The 19,367-nt window shown below is 48.8% G+C and overlaps 1 protein-coding gene across 9 annotated transcripts in view; it reads left to right on the top strand.

Moving 5' to 3' along the window:
* The window catches only part of Rph3al (rabphilin 3A like (without C2 domains)), a 146,088-nt gene that overhangs the window by 43,882 nt on the left and 82,839 nt on the right, over positions 1 to 19,367 (top strand). For 3 of the 9 annotated variants that reach the window (XM_036196119.1, XM_036196110.1, XM_036196118.1), the window contains exon 1: positions 1,960 to 2,094. The exons of 2 other annotated variants lie outside the window; for them this stretch is intronic. The gene's annotated coding sequence lies outside the window, so the exon portion shown is untranslated. Of the gene's footprint in view, positions 1 to 1,959; positions 2,095 to 12,038; positions 12,116 to 12,150; positions 12,168 to 19,367 lie in introns of those variants that run through there. 4 more of the 9 variants (XM_036196116.1, XM_036196115.1, XM_036196112.1 and 1 more) reach the window with 3 other exon arrangements.

Genomic DNA, 19,367 nt, shown 5'->3' with positions numbered 1-19,367 from the left:
TGTATCTGATATGGGGTCCCAGTGAGAGGGTCACACAACTCCCAAAGGGGTTGCAACCCTCAGGTTGAGAACCATGCTCTCCATGTTCTAACTCCTGCACCTTTGCTCTGTCCCATCCTGTTCCATTTTGTTTTGAGACAGGCTCTCTCACCTTATAGCCTAGGCTGGCCTAGAATTTTTAGCCCTGTCACCTTGGCCTCCTGAGTGCTTGTTGGATTATACCTGCATCACCATGCCCATCTGTTTTTATTTTTAAGGACTTACTTTATTTTCTAATTAAATGTATGAATGTATATGTGGGGGTGGGGAGCGTGCACATGCCTGCAGGCGCCAGTGGAGGTCAGAGACATCTGATCCCCTGGAACTGGAGTTAGCAGTCAGTTGTGGGCCACACGGGTGCTAGGGACTATAGCCTCTGCTCTTCTGTAAGGGCAGTGCTCTTTCCAGCTCCAGCATTGGCTTTTGATGTGGCCTCAGCCTGTCACCTGCCCCTTCTAGGAAGGTCATGTGACCTCTCCCTTTTGCTGATTCCTCTGTACGTAGAGACGCCCTCGCTGGGAAGTTCCCAAAAGTGGAAAAGGGAAGGCCTAGAAACTGGCTGCTTGGAGCTGAGAGCCCAGGCCATGCTCTGGGGTTCCTCAAGCAGTGGTCAGAGGAGCAGCAGGCCAGGCCTCACATCGACAGATTGCAAATATTTTCTCCCATTCTGTGGGTTCCCTTGCCACAGTCTTGATATTGCTGCTCAGGCTTTTTGTTCTGGCAGAGTTCAGTTGTCTCTCCGCTGTCGATGTCACAAGTGAGGCAGTGAGTATGGAATAATGGGAGGCGCCGACTGGGGCATGACACCAGCTGTTCCTGTCCAGAGAGAGATGGGGCAGCGGAGGTGGAGCCCAGGGGATGGCCTTGAACTCCCAGGTGAGGACACTGGATTTAATCCTCAACAACTGTCTGAGCAATGTGGGGCCCTCCAAAGGCTGCCTGGGGAGGGTAACAGGTTGACCAAGGTCTGGAGAAGCAGTAGCCTTCTCCAAGACTTATTTTGGGGCCTAAGAGGGTCACCAGCGGCATTGCAGCAAGCTAGCAAAGGTCCCTGCTGCCTGTCTGGCACCTCTCAATCAAGCCACTGAATACTCTTTGTTAGCTTAGACAGCCTACCTTCTCAGTGACACCCTTCAGTCTGCTCTGGCCTTTGGCCACTTCCTGCCCCACTCAGGTTCTGAGAGCCCCTGGCAGAGTGTGTGGTCGGTGCTTGACAACCAGCTTCCCCCAACCCCCTCTGGTTTATTGCCTTTGTTAGGCACCATCTGCCAGCAGCCAGATCTTCCTGGAGGCAGGGAAAGTCGGGGAAAGCCCCAGAGCTCTGCCCAGCTCAGATCAAATCAGGCCACTTGTGGGAGCTATGGGCACCAAGGGGTGGCTGCAGCTCTCTGGGGTTGGTTCCTTTGGCTCTATAAGGGAATAATGGTCTTATCATCCCATCAACCTGTGCTGCTATCAGCCTGCAACACATGCCCAGGGTAGGCAGCACCTGTAAAGCTGGCTGCTTTGCCTCCTCTTTGGCAGCTCAGGGTCTTGTTGAACATGTGTATGTGTGGTTTCCAGTTTGTTTGTAGATGCCCAGCTAGGTACCACTTGGTTTTGGCTGGACCCTCCTCCTAAACATCCCCTCTTTACCAAGTCCTATTCCGAGGTAACCCCCACTGTTGCACGGAGCCTAGGAGGTTGATGCTGGGGAGGTCATGGTGGGCATCTTTATTTATTTGGGGTCTTAGGTAGCCCGCAGAGAAGTGGACAGCTGGCTCCTCGGCAGTATGGCACTTAACCTTGGAGTTGGAACAGAGAAACGTCTGTTTGTGTTTCCAGGAACAAGAGGGGACAGCTGGCTCGCAGATAGCAAGCTAGGTCAGCTGAGGGTTGCCTTGGCGGCTGGCTTTAAGCAAACAGTCAGGGCCAGGAGATTGGGCGGAAGGAGGATGGAGAAGTGCCTGGTGGGACTGAGGACTATCTAAGAGCTACTTTCTAGCTGGGAGAGGCAGGGTGAGGGCGTCTGCTCCAGGGACCCAGAGGACCACCCACCAAGCAGCTGAGAATCAGGTAAGGAGAGGCTTTCCTTTCAGGGGGTTCTGTCTCCTGGTGAGTTTCGTCCAGCTCCTTCAATAAGCAGTACCCAGGTGGGAACTAAAATCAGATTTCCTTTGCAGAAATCATGTTGGCCTGGGGCTTTCCATAACTCACATAATGGGAGCAGGTTGTATTTCTGGGTGGAGAGCTCTGGGTGTGATGGTTCGTGCTTCCATCCCAGCACTCAGGAAGCGCAAGCAAGAGAGCTGTAGCGGTCCAGGCTCACATAGATTACAGGGTAAAACTTGAGAGAGAGAGAGAGAGAGAGAGAGAGAGAGAGAGAGAGAGAGAGAGAAACAGACACACAGAGAGAGATAGAGTAAGAGACACAGAAAGAACAGAGAGACAACAGAGACAGAATGAGAGAGAGAAGACAGAGAGACAGAGAGAGACACACACAGAGACAACAGAGACAGAGTAAGAGAGAGATGACAAAGAGACAGAGACATGGAGAGACAGATGACAGAGACAACAGAGAGAGAGAGAGAGAGAGAGAGAGAGAGAGAGAGAGAGAGAGAGAGAGAGAAGAAGAAGAAGAAGAAGAAGAAGAAGAAGAAGAAGAAGAAGAAGAAGAGGAGACAGAGAGGGAGAGACAAAGACAGAGACAGACAGACATACACACAGACACATGGACTGACACACAGAAATATGGACAGATACAGTCACGGACAGACACACACACAGAGACATACACACTCATACAGAGAGAACTATACACACCCACAGAAACCCCCCCCCACACACACACAGACCTACACACACATACACACAGACCCACAGAGACCCAGACAGATCCAGATACTTACATACACAGAGACAGGGACACACACAGAGAAAGATACTCACACACAGAGACACACCCACAGAGACACCCACACACATAGACACCCACAGAGATATACACAGACACACATGCATACAGACACATGTACACAGAGACAGAGGCCCCACGCTCAGAGACACAGACACATGCACACAGAGATATAGATACACAGTGACACGGGCACCCACACCCACAGAGACACATCCATAGAGATACACACAGATATACACACAAACCCATAGAGACCCAGACAGACACACAGACACAGGCACAAATGGAGAGATATACACACACAGGGAAGACACATGTACAGAGTAAGAGACACATGGACACCCACACATGCACAAAGACACATGCACACACAGATAGACACACAGACACACCAACAGATAGTCAGACACACAGACAGATACACACATGCACAGAGACACATGCACACCCAGACAGACAGACACACCGACAGATACTCAGACAAACAGATACACACACATACACACACACAGAGCATCAACACACTTCAGTGCATGACTCAAGCCAGATTTTGGAGTCCCTGGGAGGACCTGGCATTTTTCTGGGCAGACGCTTGCTTTCCCTGACAATGTGATGTTATTCCCATAACTGTTGAGCCAAATTCTACTTCCATTTCCATATGTATGTACTGTACTTTTTGACAGTCTGCTTAAGTAATGTTTTTGGTTTGTTTACTGGGTTTTTATAAATTACATTTGTTCACTCAGTGTGTAATCATGTGTATGGTCATGCCCCCGGTTCATGTGTAAGTCAGAGGACAACTTTCAGAATCTCCCTGCATCATATGAACCCCAGGGATTGAACCCAGGCTATCAGGCTTGGCAGCAAGTACCCTAACTCACTGGCTCATCATGTAGGCTGTGTGTGTGTGTGTGTGTGTGTGTGTGTGTGTGTGTGTGTGTGTATACAGGTCTATTTGTTCTTTTATCATGAGAGAAAATATAGGCTGCTGGGATCCAAGAGCATGTCACTGCACCTGACTAAAACAATGGCTTACATGCACAGACAGGATAATTGAGGGAAAATAGTTGTGTTCATTCACAATGATCAGAGTGTGTTTGAAACCATGAACAACTACCCATGTTGTAGTGTTCCATGAGCTGTTTTGCTCGTCCATGAGGGAAACAGCTTTGCAAGTGGGGTCAAGCCACTGGTGTAGTGTGTGTGTGTGTGTGTGTGTGTGTGTGTGTGTGTGTGTGTGTGTTCAAATGGGTATGTTGTGTGTGTGTGTGTGTTCAAATGGGTATGTTATGTGTGTTTGTAGTGTGTGTGTGTTCAAATGGGTATGTTATATGTGTTCGTAGTGTGTGTGTGTGTGTGTTCAAATGGGTATGTTATGTATGTTCATAGTGTGTGTGTGTGTTCAAATGGGTATGTTATATGTGTTGGTTGTGTGTGTGTGTTCAAATGGGTATGTTATGTGTGTTCATAGTGTGTGTGTTCAAATGGGTATGTTGTGTTCGTAGTGTGTGTGTGTGTTCAAATGGGTATGTTATGTATGTTCATAGTGTGTGTGTGTGTGTTCAAATGGGTATGTTATGTGTTCGTAGTGTGTGTGTGTGTGTGTGTGTGTGTGTGTTCAATGGGTATGTTGTGTGTTCGTGCCTGCAAAGCCCAGACTTCCTTGTCCAGCGCCTTCCTTGTTTTGCCTTATTTTGTTTTTGTTTTTGTTTTTTAAAGATTTATTTATTATGTTTAGAGTGTTCTGCCTGCACAACGGAAGAGGGAACTGGATCTCATTGTAGATGGGTATGAGCCAACATGTGGTTGCTGGGAATTGAACTCAGGACCTCTGGAGGAGTAGCCAGTGCTCTTAACCCCTGAGCCATCTCTCCAGCCCATTTTGCCTTATTTTTTTGAGGCAGGGTATAGGCTGGCTAGCCAGTGTGCTCGGGGAGATCTGCCTGTCTGGTCTGCTCTCTGGTCTGCTCTCTCAGCACAGCGGCTATAGATTTGTGTGCCACTTGATGCCACACCCTGCCATTGTTTGTTTTCTGAGACAGGGTTTCTCTGTGTAGTTTTGGTGCCTGTCCTGGAGCTCACTCTGTAGACCAGTTGGCCTCGAACTCACAGAGATCCACCTGGCTCTGCCTCCTGAGTGCTGGGATTAAAGGTGTGCACCACACCTGGCTATCCACTCTGCTTTTTATGTGGGTGCTGGGGATGTGAATTCAGGGCTTGATGCTCGTGCAGCAGGCACTTACAGCCTTCCCCAACTCCACTGCCATCATTTAAAGTAGAGAGGAGTGAATGCATTTGGAGATTTCTGCAGTTCTATACTGTGTTGGGAAAATAGCTGAGCTCATGATTGAGACACGACAAATGTGATTGTGATGTACCAGCTATATAGTGAGAGGGAATGGAACAGTCAGTTGTAGATTAATAAAGAAGCTTTTTTTTCTAATTGAAGTTCACAGACTCCTTCCTTAACCCCCAGGGGGTGCAGTGACCAAAAGGGGGTGTTTCACGCTCCCTCCCTTCTCCCCTTCCCTCATTTCCCTCCCTCCCCCATCTGACTTTTTTTTTTTTTTTGAGACAATGCTACTGTGTAGCCCAGGTTGGCTCATTATCTCCCTGCTTCCTACTCCTGAGTGCATACTACCACATGCAGCATGGAAACTGTGTGTGTGTGTGTGTGTGTGTGTGTGTGTGTGTGTGTGTGTGTGTATGTATGTATGTGAACCTTGACCTCTTTGTTCCAGAAGTTGGAGCCCTTTCTTGGTCCTTAGTACTCCAGGAAATCCAGGAATGGGATGCTTTAGAACACCTTAGTCATTAGTGCACATAGTCAAATGGACCCATGGTGCCGACCGTCCCCACCCCCATGACAAGATGGAGTCTGTTATCCTAGTGCGTTGTGGGTTGAACTGTGTCCCTCAAAAGGATATATTGATGTCCTACCTCACAATGCCTCTGAATGTGGCTTTTACTTGGAAATAGGGTCATTCCAGTTGTAATGATTGGACTGAGAGCCTTCTGGAGTAAATATTGTCTGATTCCAACATACTTGTACCCAGTACTCAGGAAGTAGAGGAGGAGTGCAGGTTCCAGGCTATATAGTAAGTTCTGGGCTAGCCTGAGCTATATACTATCAAGCTCCTGCCTCAAAAACAAAACAAAGAGAACATGGGCTGGGAATATAGCTTACAGAGTCCTGGGTTTAGTCCCCAGTACAAAAGAAAAAGGGAAAGCCAGAGCCCAGTGGCAGCACTGTATTCTAGGGTCAGCAGGGGGGGGGGGAGGGGGAGAGGAGAAAGAGGACATCTGTGTAAAGACAGACAGACAGACAAGAGCCCCTTGCCGTACAGACGGAACTGGGAGGGTTGCAGCTTCAGCCTTGGGAAGGCTGAGGAACCAGCAGGTACCAGTGTTAAAACAGGTGAGGGACCCTTTCTGCCCCGACGCTGCAGACGACCCTCAGCCCTGCCCCTCCCCTGCTTTCAGACTTGCTCTAGCAACTCTGTGGCAGCACCCCTAGGACACAGCTATGACCTGGTGCCAGCAGGAACAAGTGCTACTTTGGGGCTAGAAGGTGGCCTGTGCTGACCTGTGCTGACCTGAGCTGGCCTGTGCTGGCCTGCACAGCTTCCCTCCTGTGTCTTCACAGTGATTTTGCCCAAGGAGTGTGGTTACCCCCTGATTGTCAGGATCCGAGTGTTCCGATCTACCCTATGTCAGGCTTTTTCAGAATGACAAGATCAAGCTGTGCCTCTGGGGACGCGTGGGCAGAGCCTGTGGCTCGAAAGGTTGTGGGGAGAAGGAAGATATTTTGCATCTCATTTCGGATGGAAGCTTTTCGCCTTGGGAAGATGAAAAGCGTTTGTTTCAAGTTAGACAAAGAGGCAGGCAGTGACTTGGGGGCCACTGGCCTGGGCATCCCAGCCCCTTAAAGGATCCAAGGATTAAATCAAAGAAGACGCTGTTATATTAAAGGTGTCTTGTGAGTACATGTGAGAGGCCTGCTGGATTAGGGAGGGGAGGAGAGCTGCCAAGCCCCCAGAAACTGAGCAGGTGCTGGGCCTGATACATAGTCGGTACCCAGTGAGTCTGTTGTGCTGATGGTGTGGTGGAACCACATGTGTTGTAGAATATTATTTTAAGATGTGTTACATTTGTTTATGCTGTGGAACATTTGTTTAATGATGCAAGATGTGTTGCATTCTTTTAGGGTGCATTTGTGTAACTATGTGAAGCTGTGTTCCTGTGCCTGTCTAAAACACCTGATTGGTCTAGTTAAGAGCTGACCGGCCAATAGCAAGGCAGGAGTGGGGTAGGCTGGGCTGCCAGGCAGAGAGAAAAAATAGGAGCAATCTGGGAAGGGAGCAGATGTAGGCATGAGAGGAGGAGGAGGATGAGGATGAGGACGAGGATGAGGACGAGGATGAGGACGAGGATGAGGACGAGGATGAGGACGAGGATGAGGACGAGGATGAGGACGAGGATGAGGACGAGGATGAGGACGAGGATGAGGACGAGGATGACGACTCCAGGGGCCAGCCACCCAGCTACACAGCCAGCCATGGAGTAAGAAGTAAAGAAAGGGATACAGAAATAGAGAAAGGTAAAAGGTAGAGGGGATAAATTAAGAAAAGCTGGCTAGAAATAAACCAAGCTAAGGCTGGGCATTCTTAGTAAAAATAAGACTCTATGTGAGCTGGGTGGTGGTGGTACACACCTTTAATCCCAGCACTCAGGAGGCAGAAGCGGCAGATCTTTGTGAATTCGAGGCCAGCCTGGTCTACAGAGAGAGTTCCAGGAAAGGTGCAAAGCTACACAGAGAAACCCTGTCTTGAAAAAACCAAAAAAATAAGAGAGGGAGACAGACAGACAGACAGACAGACACACCATGTGATTTATTTGGGAGCCTGGTAGCCGGCCCCCCAAAAGAGCAGAGTTTAAAAAAAAACAAACAAACAAACCCAACTGCACACACGCTGTTCTGTTTTGCTTGTGTGAGAGGACAGTGATGGACCCTCAGCTCTGTGACTAAGTGGGGATGGGTGTGTCAGGGCACAGGTGTGGGAGCTCTGCCACAGCTGTGGGGTGCAGGAAGCGTGTCTGGAAGAAACTGAGCAGGGTCCCCTGGGACAGTTAGGGCACTCTCGTCTGTTTACCTGCCTAAGCCTTTCTCGGAAGGTGACTGGAGAACTAAGTTCCCTACTCTCCTGAGAAACCTGTGTCACATCTAGAATGACCCTTATTGGCATCTCTTCTACATGCCTGTCCCCTCCTCTCTTCATATCTGTGCTTAAATATATTTAAAATCTTTAAAGCAAAAAAAAAATTTTTTTTTGAGACAGTGTCTTACTGTGTAGCATTGGTTGGCCTGGAACTCACTGTGGAAACCAGGCTGTCCATAAATCCATGAAAATCTACCTGCCTCTGCCTCCCCAGGTGCTGCATTAAAGGTGTGTATTATTACATCTGGCCATAAAATTTTTTTTAAATCTTATTTATTGTATGTGTGATGGGGCACACATCTGAAAGCATTTATGTGGAGGTCATAGGGTAACTTGAAGGAATCCGTTTTCTCTTCCTCCATGTGGGGTTGGGGATCAAAAACTGGTCCTCAGGTTTGGCTGCAAGCACCTTTACCCACTGAGCCATTTACCAGCCCATTGAGATCTTTTGTTCTTATTTTTACTTTTTTTAAAGTAGTGCTCATGCCTGTAACCCAGTACTTGGGAGACTGAGTGTGGAGGATTACCATGAGTCTGAGGCCAGCTTGTGCTGTAGCCTGAGCTACCGAGAGAGACCTTGTCTCAAAGAAAGGGGGGCAGGCACAATAAAGCAATAGCAAATGCCCTCTTTATAAACTCCAACTTTCCTTCATTAGACTGAAAAAAGTTGATTAATAATTCCAAATGGCAACCCGCCCCTTTAACAATGCATGCTCCATGTTGCCTCACACATCCCTCCACCTGCTGGTTTGGCTCCTCTCCTGCAGCTCACCTTTTCTGGGTCATCTGTCATTTTTGACCTTAACTGACCTTGTACCTGGATGCATCGCATCATTAATCATTCCTCAAGCATCAAGGTCCTTTCTGGGTTTCTAGTTGGTGGGAACCACCTTGCCATGTGACCAGAGACAGGAAAGATCCACCCCGAGCCGGGTCTAGGCATGGCTGGGGCACTAGATGGGTAGCAGGAGAGGTGGCTGACCAGGCCTCGCTTTGTGGGCTGTGGTGTATTGGTTCTTAGAAGGTGCACCAAGCATTCAGCATGTTCAGGTAGTGTGCTAGTTCAGGGACACTGAGGACATCTCCAGAGTTGTCTTCATAGGGACAGCAGAGATGAAGAACCTGGAGAATACAGAGAGCAAGGTGAGGTCAGTCCAAAGGTTGGACTACAGAGAAGGTGGGGCTGGGATCTGTAGGAAGACAAGAAGAAAGTGTCCCAGGTAAAGGGTGGTGAGATGGGTCAGTGGGTGAAATCGAATAGTGCATGAGCCAGGCAGCCTTCAACAAACACACACACACACACACACACACACACACACACACACACACACACAGAGAGAGAGAGAGAGAGAGAGAGAGAGAGAGAGAGAGAGAGAGAGAGAGAGAGAGAGAGAATAATAATATTTTTAAACATAGGCCCGGAAAGATGACTCAATGGTTAAACACTTGCTGTACAAGTATGTATGGACCTGAATTCAGATCCCAGATCCCATATAAATGCTCAGTGAGCATGGAGGCCCTGTAGTTCTAGCCTCAGGGAATTACAGGTGGAGCTGATAGAGATGGGTGAGCCCCAAGCAAGTTGGCTAGGGAGAGCTACCTCATTGAATGAGGTAGAAGAACACTAGAGGATGATCCCTGACCCTGGCCTTGGGCTTCCCCATGCGCGTACTGCCCCATACATGCCATTCACACGGACCCACATATGCACACTCCACACACAGAGTGGGAGCAAAAAAGGGGGCTAGTAAGATGGCTTAGTGGGTAAAGGTGCTTGTTGCCAACCTGACGATCTGAGTTCAGACACACAAAGTGGAAGCAGAGAGTTGACTACCGTAAGTGGTCCTCTGCCAGCATGCTGCACACGCACATAGATATGCACACATACACTATACATACATGAATATGTATTTAAAAGTCAGCCTGTGGTGGCGCAAGCCCTTAATCCCAGCACTCAGGAGGCAGAGGCAGGTGGATCTTTGAGTTTGAGGCCAGCCTGGACTGTATAGTGAGTTCTAGGACAGCCAGCTCTACACAGAGAAACCCTGTCTCAAAACAAAAATGTCCTAGATGAAAGGATGTGGGGGACAAGGCCTAGCACCTGGAATGTGTCTGAATTCTAAGCGCCCCAAATATGATTTTTTTTTTTCAAGGAATGTGGTAATAGGTAAAACTCCGGGAGTATTCTGGCCTAGATCATGGACACCTTTGAATGCAGCTTGGGTTTTTTACCCTGTGGTGGTGTGGAGCCATGGATGTTTTTTAAGCACACTCTGATCCATGCTACTAAGGAAGATCTCTCTGGTTCCACAGCAAGGGTTTGAATGTGAGCCCCAGGAGGCCTAAATCTGGTTAGGAAGCATTGCTATAGCATTGGCAAGAGGAGCTGGGGTACCTGGAGTGGAGAGGAGGAGGGGAGCTTACTGAAGCAGGCAGATCTGGCAGGAGGCATATGACATGGCAAAGTTTAGGAATGTGTGTTAGACACCGGCTTCCCTGGGGCTGTTCGATCATCTCAAATCCTCATGTCATTTCCAAGATGCTTCTGAGTGAGCTACGCTCTTGGGTCACGACGGGCCTTGGAGGCCTCCAAGCCTCCCATCTGGATCTTCCTTCCTCCCAACGCAGCCTGACAGGTGGGGATGTTGATGTCTGGGCTCACCTCATCTTGTAGCTATCATCCTGTTTCCCGTATCATAGTAACAGAGCAGATGTCAGGGCCCGTTGCTAAGGACTCCTGGAATATTAATACCTGGGTGTAGAGTGAAGGGCTTCCACACAGTGTCCAAGGCCTCAGCAAGCACTAACGCAGTGGCAAGCATTCTTTTCTCCATCCCAGCTTTTCCTCCCTCCCTGAGACACCCCCTCCCCCCCATCCCCTCCTCTGTCACCCTCAGCCTATGCACAGATGCCTATCTTGGGAGTAACAGACTTGACAACAGCAAATGTGCACCCACTCTCCCTCCCACACCAGGGCAGACATGACTAATGGATCACAGCATTCTCCCTATGGGGACTACTGGATGGGGACCACAACTCCTTTGCGACACAGCTCTCTGGGTGTTGGCTCAGATTTTGCACTCAGGACAAGGCCTCTTTTCCAGTCTCTCAAAAGCTACCTCCTCTGTCTCTAGCCCTCCTGCCCCTGCTCCTCAGGGCTTGTCCTCTGTCCTGTGATCAGGGAGGGGACCTTTGTCTCACATGTACTTCCTCCACCTAGACTTTTGATTTTTCCACAAGTGGAAAATCAAACCTGACCTGGTTAAGGGGTTTGATTGGCGGTTAAGGTCAAGGTAAAAGGTTTTATTTGCCAAATACTATTTGTATGTGTTACATGTTGCTACATTAATGTGCAGAACAACCGTCCCTAGTCTGGGTGGTTCAACACAGCCATTTACAACGTACCCTGAACCTGTGAGCCGGGTGGTTCTGCCACCCATGGCTGGGCCATGTGTTTCATTTAAGTGTCATGATTCAGTGACTCAGACTTCTCTCTTTAAGTGGCTGTTAGGAAGCAGGGCCTGAACTGGCTAGTTGCTTTTAATTGCCTTTTGTGTTTGGGCGCCCCCTCCAGACAGGGTTTGCTCTCTAGTTCCCACCTGATGGCCTTCCTCATTCCCTGCATAGATATCCTTTCTTCTCCCGTGAAGATGGCATGGCTGGACTTGGGATGTGTTTCTCCATGGGGGAGGGGGGTGTCTCTCACTTGTAATGGCATCAAGGCAGACCCTGGCCGTGCAGATCATCTGGTCTTAGGCTCAGAGTCTGTCCTCCCCTTTCTTTTTCCTCCTACCCCACCCCCACCCCTCAGCCCCTAACCCCCAACCCCCACTCCCCACTCACATTCTCCATCTCTCATTCTCCACACATCTTGGAATTCACAGGCTTGATTGCATCATCAGAAAGGTCCCTCAGAAGAAATCGAAGAACTGAACACCCCAGGGAGAGAGAGAGCAAGAAGGTGCTGTCTCGGGCCTGCGCCCCCTCCCAGCTCCTGGGCGGGCAGGGGCTCTGTGAGTGTGTCCTGCTTCTCCAAGAGCAGGTTGATTTTCCCCCCAGGTATAGGATGTGTCAGGGACAGCTGTGGGGGGGGTGAGTTAGGAGGTTGGGGATCAGGCAGCAGTGTTTCTGGGGTCATAGAAACCGCTGGGACCCATGATGGGAAGGACAGTAGAGGGGTATCACCTCTTCTCCCTTTTGAATGAATCCTCTTGGTTTGCCTGCCTGTTTTTATGGTACTGGGGTAAAACCAGGACCTCCTTGTTCGCTTTACCACCGCGCCCCAGCCCTCACTCATTTTTGTAGAATGCCCTGCTGGCTAGCTGTTACGGTACCTGCCAAGGCCCATCAACCCACATGCTAAAGCCATCACAGGTCCTTCCAACTCTAAAGCTAAGGAACCAGAAGCCTTCTTTCAAATAGATGCAAAGATTTTGCAAAGAGGAGACTTTGGGGGAGTCATATACTCTTGAACCCAATTAACTGAAGATCTATAGGTAGACCCTTCAGAAAGCACAACGTTGACATTAGGCTGACGGGACCCCGCTGCTTCCAACAGATGTTTCCTGATGGCCATTTCTAGACACTTCAGAGAGAGCAGGCAAGAGGCCCGCAGCTCGCAGCTTTTTGAGTGGCTGTGAGCGCTACTGTAGCAAAGCTGACTCAAAATGAGTTTCCAAAAACTGCTCGCGCCACATCTCTTTGGAGAATTTATCCCAAGGAACTTATCAGAGATGGCCACTAAAGGTGTACCTCTGAGGATCTGCACTTTTGTGTTGAGTATATAGAGAAAACTTGGAAGTCACCAGTGTGTCCCAGATGATGAACCATGTCTAGAATACTCTGTTGTCATAAAATTATAGTGTCAAGGAATTTTGGAAAGCACAGGATATAGTAGTAACCTGAATAAACAAGATAGGTAATAAGAATTCAATTTTACTTAAAATCTGTGTAAACCCCTGGGCAAACTCAGACGATCCTTTCTCTGTTAAGATGCTGAGTATCAACATAGGGGAGGAGATGAGTGAGTTTGCAGTGCTTTTTCTTTTGGGTGTGTTGAGGGGAGGGAGTATGTCATGTGTAGCATGCACATCTGATGGTCTGAGGACAGATGATTAGAGTTGGTTCTCTCCATCAAGTGGATCCTGGGTATCAAACTCAGGTTGTCAGGCTTGGAGGCAAATGCCTTTACCCACTGAAACAACTCTCAGGCTCTTGCTTTTTCTTTATCATATAACATCCCATGGAGTCCAGGGCCTGAAGCTCTCCATGGAGACGTGGGCAGTGAACACCTGAGATGACCAGTTTTTGACTTTGGAGAGAACCTGATCTCCCAGGAACAAAGTGTTTGCTTTTACAGATCTTGCTCAGAGAGTTGCCAGGGGCTTAGGAAGTTCTGTCCCCTAGGAATTTTCTTGTGAAGCTGGCATAAGCTACTCCTGTCCCTGCCTGCCCCCAGCACCCTGTAGCCTCCGCTGAAGAGCCCATGAGTGTGTTTACTGAATACAGCCTCTGCACAGTTTGTCTCACCCAGCACTGGATGAGAGACACAAGGAGGCAGCTGCTTCCCAGAAAGGGCCCCGTGGGTGCCTCAGCCCCTCCAGGGACATCAGCTGAGCTGTCAGAGCCACCCACTGCCACGTGGCAGCCAACCCATGGGGAATCTTGAGAAACAGATTCCCATGAACCAACCAGCCACAGAGCCTATCTACAGCCTGTCCTGTCGGCTCTTGGCACATCTGGTTTTTTGGCTAAGTGTCTTATTTAGGAAGAGCCGTCTCTCCCTGAAACACAGCTCAGCTTAGCAGATAATCGCTGCCACAGACCCTGTGCCAGGCAACAAGGGATAGAGAGGAGAGGACATGGGGCCCCAGGAGCCACGGTGTAGGGATACAGAGGGTAGATATCACTGCAGTCAGGCAAGGCCCCCGGAGCCAATCTCCAGGGTTGAGACCCCACCCCCAGCAGCAGCAGTCTTGACTTAGGTCCATTGGACATGCACAGCAACTGTGCACAGTACACACTCACACATGCCTCTCCTCTAGGCTCTTGCCTGTCACAGCCAAGATGACTTTAGAAGCCGTGTGCTGTCTCTCCACAGGTAATAGAGGAAGTGACCAGAGCCCCACACAGCAGTCTTTCTGTCTGTCTGCCTCTGTTCCCCTCCAGGCTAGTTCTACCCTTCTTCCTGAATAGCAGGCTTACCCTCCTACACCCTCACCTTCTCTGAATGCTTGTTTTGTTCTTTCCTAAGTTACCAATAGGCAGGCATTTAACGCACACAGTACTGTTGATGGAAGCTGTGAGGCCCCAATTCTGTGTGTGTGTGTGTGTGTGTGTGTGTGTGTGTGTGTGTGTGTGTATGCGTGTGTTGCTAGACATTGAATCATGGGCTTCAAGTGTGCACACTAGGCAGGCTCACTACCCTTGAGCTACACTACTAGCCCTTGGTTTTTCTGAGACAGGGTCTTTCTAATGTGTCCCAGGCTGGCCTTAAACTCTTAAGAATGTGTGGGCTGTAGTCTTCCCCGAGGCCCTCGGTGAGGAGCAGGGCAGGCGTCTTGGGTGGTGTGTATACAGTTTGGTAGAGAAGTGCATAGGTAGAGGGAGATGGGGGGTGGTCATGGGGAGGCTCTAATTGGCTGCCAAGTCGGGGAGCTGGCAGCTAGCTCAGACCGAAGAGGTTTGGCACACCCAAGCTGGCTCTGTGGCAGGTTCCTAAAATGGGCCTCCTCCAGTTGCCCTTCCTGTCTCCCGCCTGTCCTGAGGCTGCTCTGTGTGAAGGAAGGGCAGCTGTGATTTTGGAGGTGCCAGCCACAGCCAGGGTGGGAACAGCAGTCTCTGCGTTCTTGTCTTTGACCTTCATTTGAGCCTCCTCTGTGAACATGCTCAGCTGTGGACTTGCCATCCAAGTGCCCCTGCCCAGCCAGGGCCGTGACCCCACGCTCTCTGGAAGTAACATCGCTCTATCTCTCTTGATCTCCCCATAGATGTGACTGTTAGGTTTGTCTGTCTTTCAGTGCCTCCCATCTCTCCATCCTGTGGACTGGGCTGGCACAGGGGTTCAGTCTAGATTGGAGCAGCCCCTAGCCTCCCTCCCTGGACCCGCCAGCAACCCTGTCCTATACCCCCTGCGCATCTCAGCAGTGCGAACCAGGTACAGGGCAGTCCTGTAGGCTGTCCACCCCTCAGGTACCAGTGGGGGAAACAGAGGCCCCAGGAAGATCACTGACTTGTCCTGCACCTTTCGGAAATTTGCATGAACACCCATGTTTGTTTGTTTGATTTTTTTAAAAGAAATTTTTTTTAAAGATTTATTTATTATGTATACAACGTTCTGCCTGCATGTGTGCTTGCAGGCCAGAAGAGGGCACCAGATCTCATTATAGATGGTTGTGAGCCACCATGTGGTTGCTGGGAATTGAACTCAGAACCTTAGGAAGAGCAGACAGTGCTCTTAACTGCTGAGCCATCTCTCCAGCCCCTGTTTGTTTGATTTTGTCTTTATTGTCTTCCATGGACCCTTCCTCCCAGTCGGGGAGGCATGGGAGCAGGGCCACTTGAGGGCTGGCACTCAAGCACAAGTAATTGTGTGGTCCTTTGGTGGCCTCTTGACCCCCTCTTCTCATCTAACAGAATAATGGTTAGATTAGGAAGAGCAGAACAGGGTGCCCCATGGGTGCCGCAGACCATATGGCCTTCCAGTGGGTCAGAGGACAGGTGCACGTCAGCCTAAGGGTTCCCTGGTCTGTGGCCTTTAAAACCGTGGCACTAGGAAGTGACCTGAAGGCAGTATATTCACGTCCCTAGTTTTGGGGACGGGGCTTGTTTGAAGCTATGAGGAGCAGCATCCCCACATTCTCCTGGCTCCCTTTCATTCTCTGCCGTCACGGAGGTAAGGAGTTCAAATACCAGGTCCTTCCCCATTTCCCCTGCCTGTCCTCTCCGCTCACCCTGTCCCGGGCTTCAGTTCAGAAGCTTCTGCAGAACATAAGGTCTTCCCGGTGCAGAGTGCCAAGGTTCCCTGGCTTACTCCTGTCTTCCAGGGTCATGCTGATTGCTCCTCTACTTCCGTGGTGTGGCCAGCAGAGCACAGGGGCCACCTCCCTTCTGTGTCTAGTCATAGAGGAACTGGGCTGTCAGACTCAGGGCTTGATGCCCTGGACACATTGGTCTGAGTATAGTGCCCCCTGCAGGCTGGGGGCAGAGCTGAGCGGCCTCTGTAGAATCTGTCTACCTGGATCACAGCCCTTCCATTTCCTGACACTCCTAGAACGTTAGAAAGGAGAAAAAAAAATTGAGTCGTGTGTTTTAAATATTTACTTTGAGTTGAGTAACGTATTTCACACTCCTGGTAGCTGTGTGACCATGCCATTCACAAGCTAACAGAAACTGAAACAAAAATAACAACCCCAGCGCGGGCGGTGGTGGCGGCGCACGCCTGTAATCCCAGCACTTGGGAGGCAGAGGCAGGCAGATCTTTGTGAGTTCGAGGCCAGCCTGGTCTATAGAGCAAGATCCAGGACAGGTTCCAGAGCTACAGAGAAACCCTATCCGAAAAAACCAAAAAGCAACAACAACAACAACAACCCCCCCAAAACAAAACAAAACAAAAAAACCCATGATTCCCTAGAGGCCGGGAATGGGGCACAGGTTGAAGTTTTTTAATGGACACAGCATTCTTATTTTTTCATTTGACTGATTCATTTGGGGGAACAGCACATGTGTGGAGGTCAGAAGACAGCCTGAAGGTGTTAGTTATCTCCTTCCACTTTGTGGGTCCTGGGGATCAAACTCAGCCTATCAGGCTGGGGAGTGCTGCTTTATGCATTGAGCCGTCTCTGTGCCTCCCTGTTTTTCTGGACTATATTAGCTCCGTTTGGAAGAAGGTCCAGAGGTGCCTGGCTTGCCCATGGAGTCTCTGTGCCTGGCTGGTTGGGGGTTCTTTGCTGAAGTGTGGACCAAGGTGGAATGTCAAGGCCGCCTGTGGAGTGACGGTTCACCACCAGGTAGCTCTAGCCCACACGCTGCCCCCTGGTGGTCATCACGGACATGGGCCACATTGGTCTAGAAGAGCTATGCTCTAAGTATGGTACAGGGATCCCTGAGGGTCCCCAACACTTTACAGAGATCCCTAAGATCAAAACTGTTTGCCTCAACATAGGATCCTTGGCCTCTTTCACAGACACAGAAAAAACAAAGTATTCAGATATGGCTTCAGAAGGCCTGCTGGAACGAGTTTTTCAGCAGGTGCCATCTGTTGAGTTTCAGTACAGAAAAACACACACCATTATCTGGGAAAGCTATTAGAATACTCCCCCGCCTTCCAGCCATCCTACACAGCCGTGAGAGCCTGGATGCCGCCCATGTGCTTCACCGGAACTACATCTCCAGAAGGTTGAAAGAAAAGTCAGACAGGCTTCACCCAGCTTTCTTCAGTTAGACCCCAAATCCAAGTGAACTGTAGAAATATAAAAACAATCTCAGTCTTCTCATGAGCTGCCTTTGTTTTGAAAACATGTGGTTTTCTCATAAAAGGCATAAATTACGTGAATACCTAATAGGCATAATATCTTTAATGGAAGTTTTTAGATTTTTCAGTAAAATATCAATAGATACAGCTCATATGTTTAGGAATGTTCAAAAGTTTATTTTTCATTGTGTGTGTGTAAGATGATGTGTTCCATGGCGCATGTGTGGAGTCAGAGGCAATTCTGTGGAGTTGGTTCTCTGCATCCACCTTTACGTGGCTCCTGGGTCCTCGGGTCACCAGGCTCACAACAGCAAGTGCTGTACTTGTGGACCATCTCACCAGCCCCAAAAGATTCTTTTCTACTATCTGATGAGTTGGAATCCACATACTGTAATCATCACCCCTGTCTAATTCCAGAATATTTTCATCACCCCACAAAGAAACCCTAAAGCCATTAGCTGTCACTGCCCTTTGTGCCAACTAATGACCACTAATCTACCTACATAAATTTGCCTTTTCTGGACACTTCCATAAACCACATTATACAGTATATGAGCTCTTGTGCAAGCCTGGCTTTTTCACTTAGCTTAATGTTAGAGCAGGTCTAAGAACTTTCTTATAGCAAACTAACATTCCTTTGTATGGCTAGAGCACACATTATACCTTGATCAGTTGATGAAGGATATTTTAATTGTTCCCGCTTTGGGGGCTATTAGTTGTAATGTGTCTAAGAATATTTGTACACATGTGTTATGAGGATATATCTTATTCTCAGTCCTCTTGAAGTTGATCACTAGGACAATTGAGTTGCTGGGTCCCGTAGCAAGTCTGTAACAGAGCAAACAAAGATTTTTTTTTTCTGCTACTTAATTCAGTTACACGACTTTATTTGTTGGTAGCATATAAACATTTATTTTTAACTATTACAGAAAGAAATTGTATTGAATAGTGATGATGGAACTGTGTACCCATACCAGTCATGTTCCTGTATTCCTATGCCAAGTCCATAGTGTGTTAAAATGTGTGCATTGTGGTTTTGACCAATAAAGATGTAACTGCAGCATTCATACAACTTTCATCTCGAGGCAGGAGGCATTCAATAAGCACATAGTTTTATTCTGAGTTAACGTCCAGGCATTATTCTCCAAGCAAAGCTCCTGTAGTATGATACAGTAGTGTCCCCGATTCGGAACAAATCACCCCAAATCAACTGGCAAGCTTGGAGAATGAAACAAGGCTTTGAGGACAGCACTGTCCCACCTGATTCAACGTCAATATTTTTAAATACTATTTTTATGTATATGTGTGTTTTGCCTGCATGGGTATCTGTGCACTACATGCATGCAGTGCCTATAGAGGCCAGAAGAGGGCACCAGACCCCCTGAGACTGGAGTAGACTCCTGTAAACTGCCCGGTGGGTGCTGGGAATCAAACCTGGGTCCTCTGGAAGAGCAGCCTGTGCTCTCAACCACTGAACTATTTATCCAGCTTCCCCCCCCACCCCTCAATATTTTTTTTGTAGACTATACAGGGGTTCTGAATTTGTAATCCACTGGACTGGATTTGGTTAAATCAAAGATTATCCTTATTCACACTGACCCACGTTCATGTCTTTTCCCCCCCAACACTCACACATACACACACACACTCCCTTTAGAAGGCACAAATGACATCTTCATAATAAGTAATCTGAGTTAGTCCTCTGTCCTGTAGCACATAGAAAGCCAGCTAAGCTAACTAC

The sequence above is a fragment of the Onychomys torridus genome, chromosome 8 (genome assembly GCF_903995425.1).
Source record: "Onychomys torridus chromosome 8, mOncTor1.1, whole genome shotgun sequence".
Lineage (NCBI taxonomy): Eukaryota > Metazoa > Chordata > Mammalia > Rodentia > Cricetidae > Onychomys > Onychomys torridus.
This window is presented reverse-complemented; position numbering and strand designations above follow the sequence as displayed.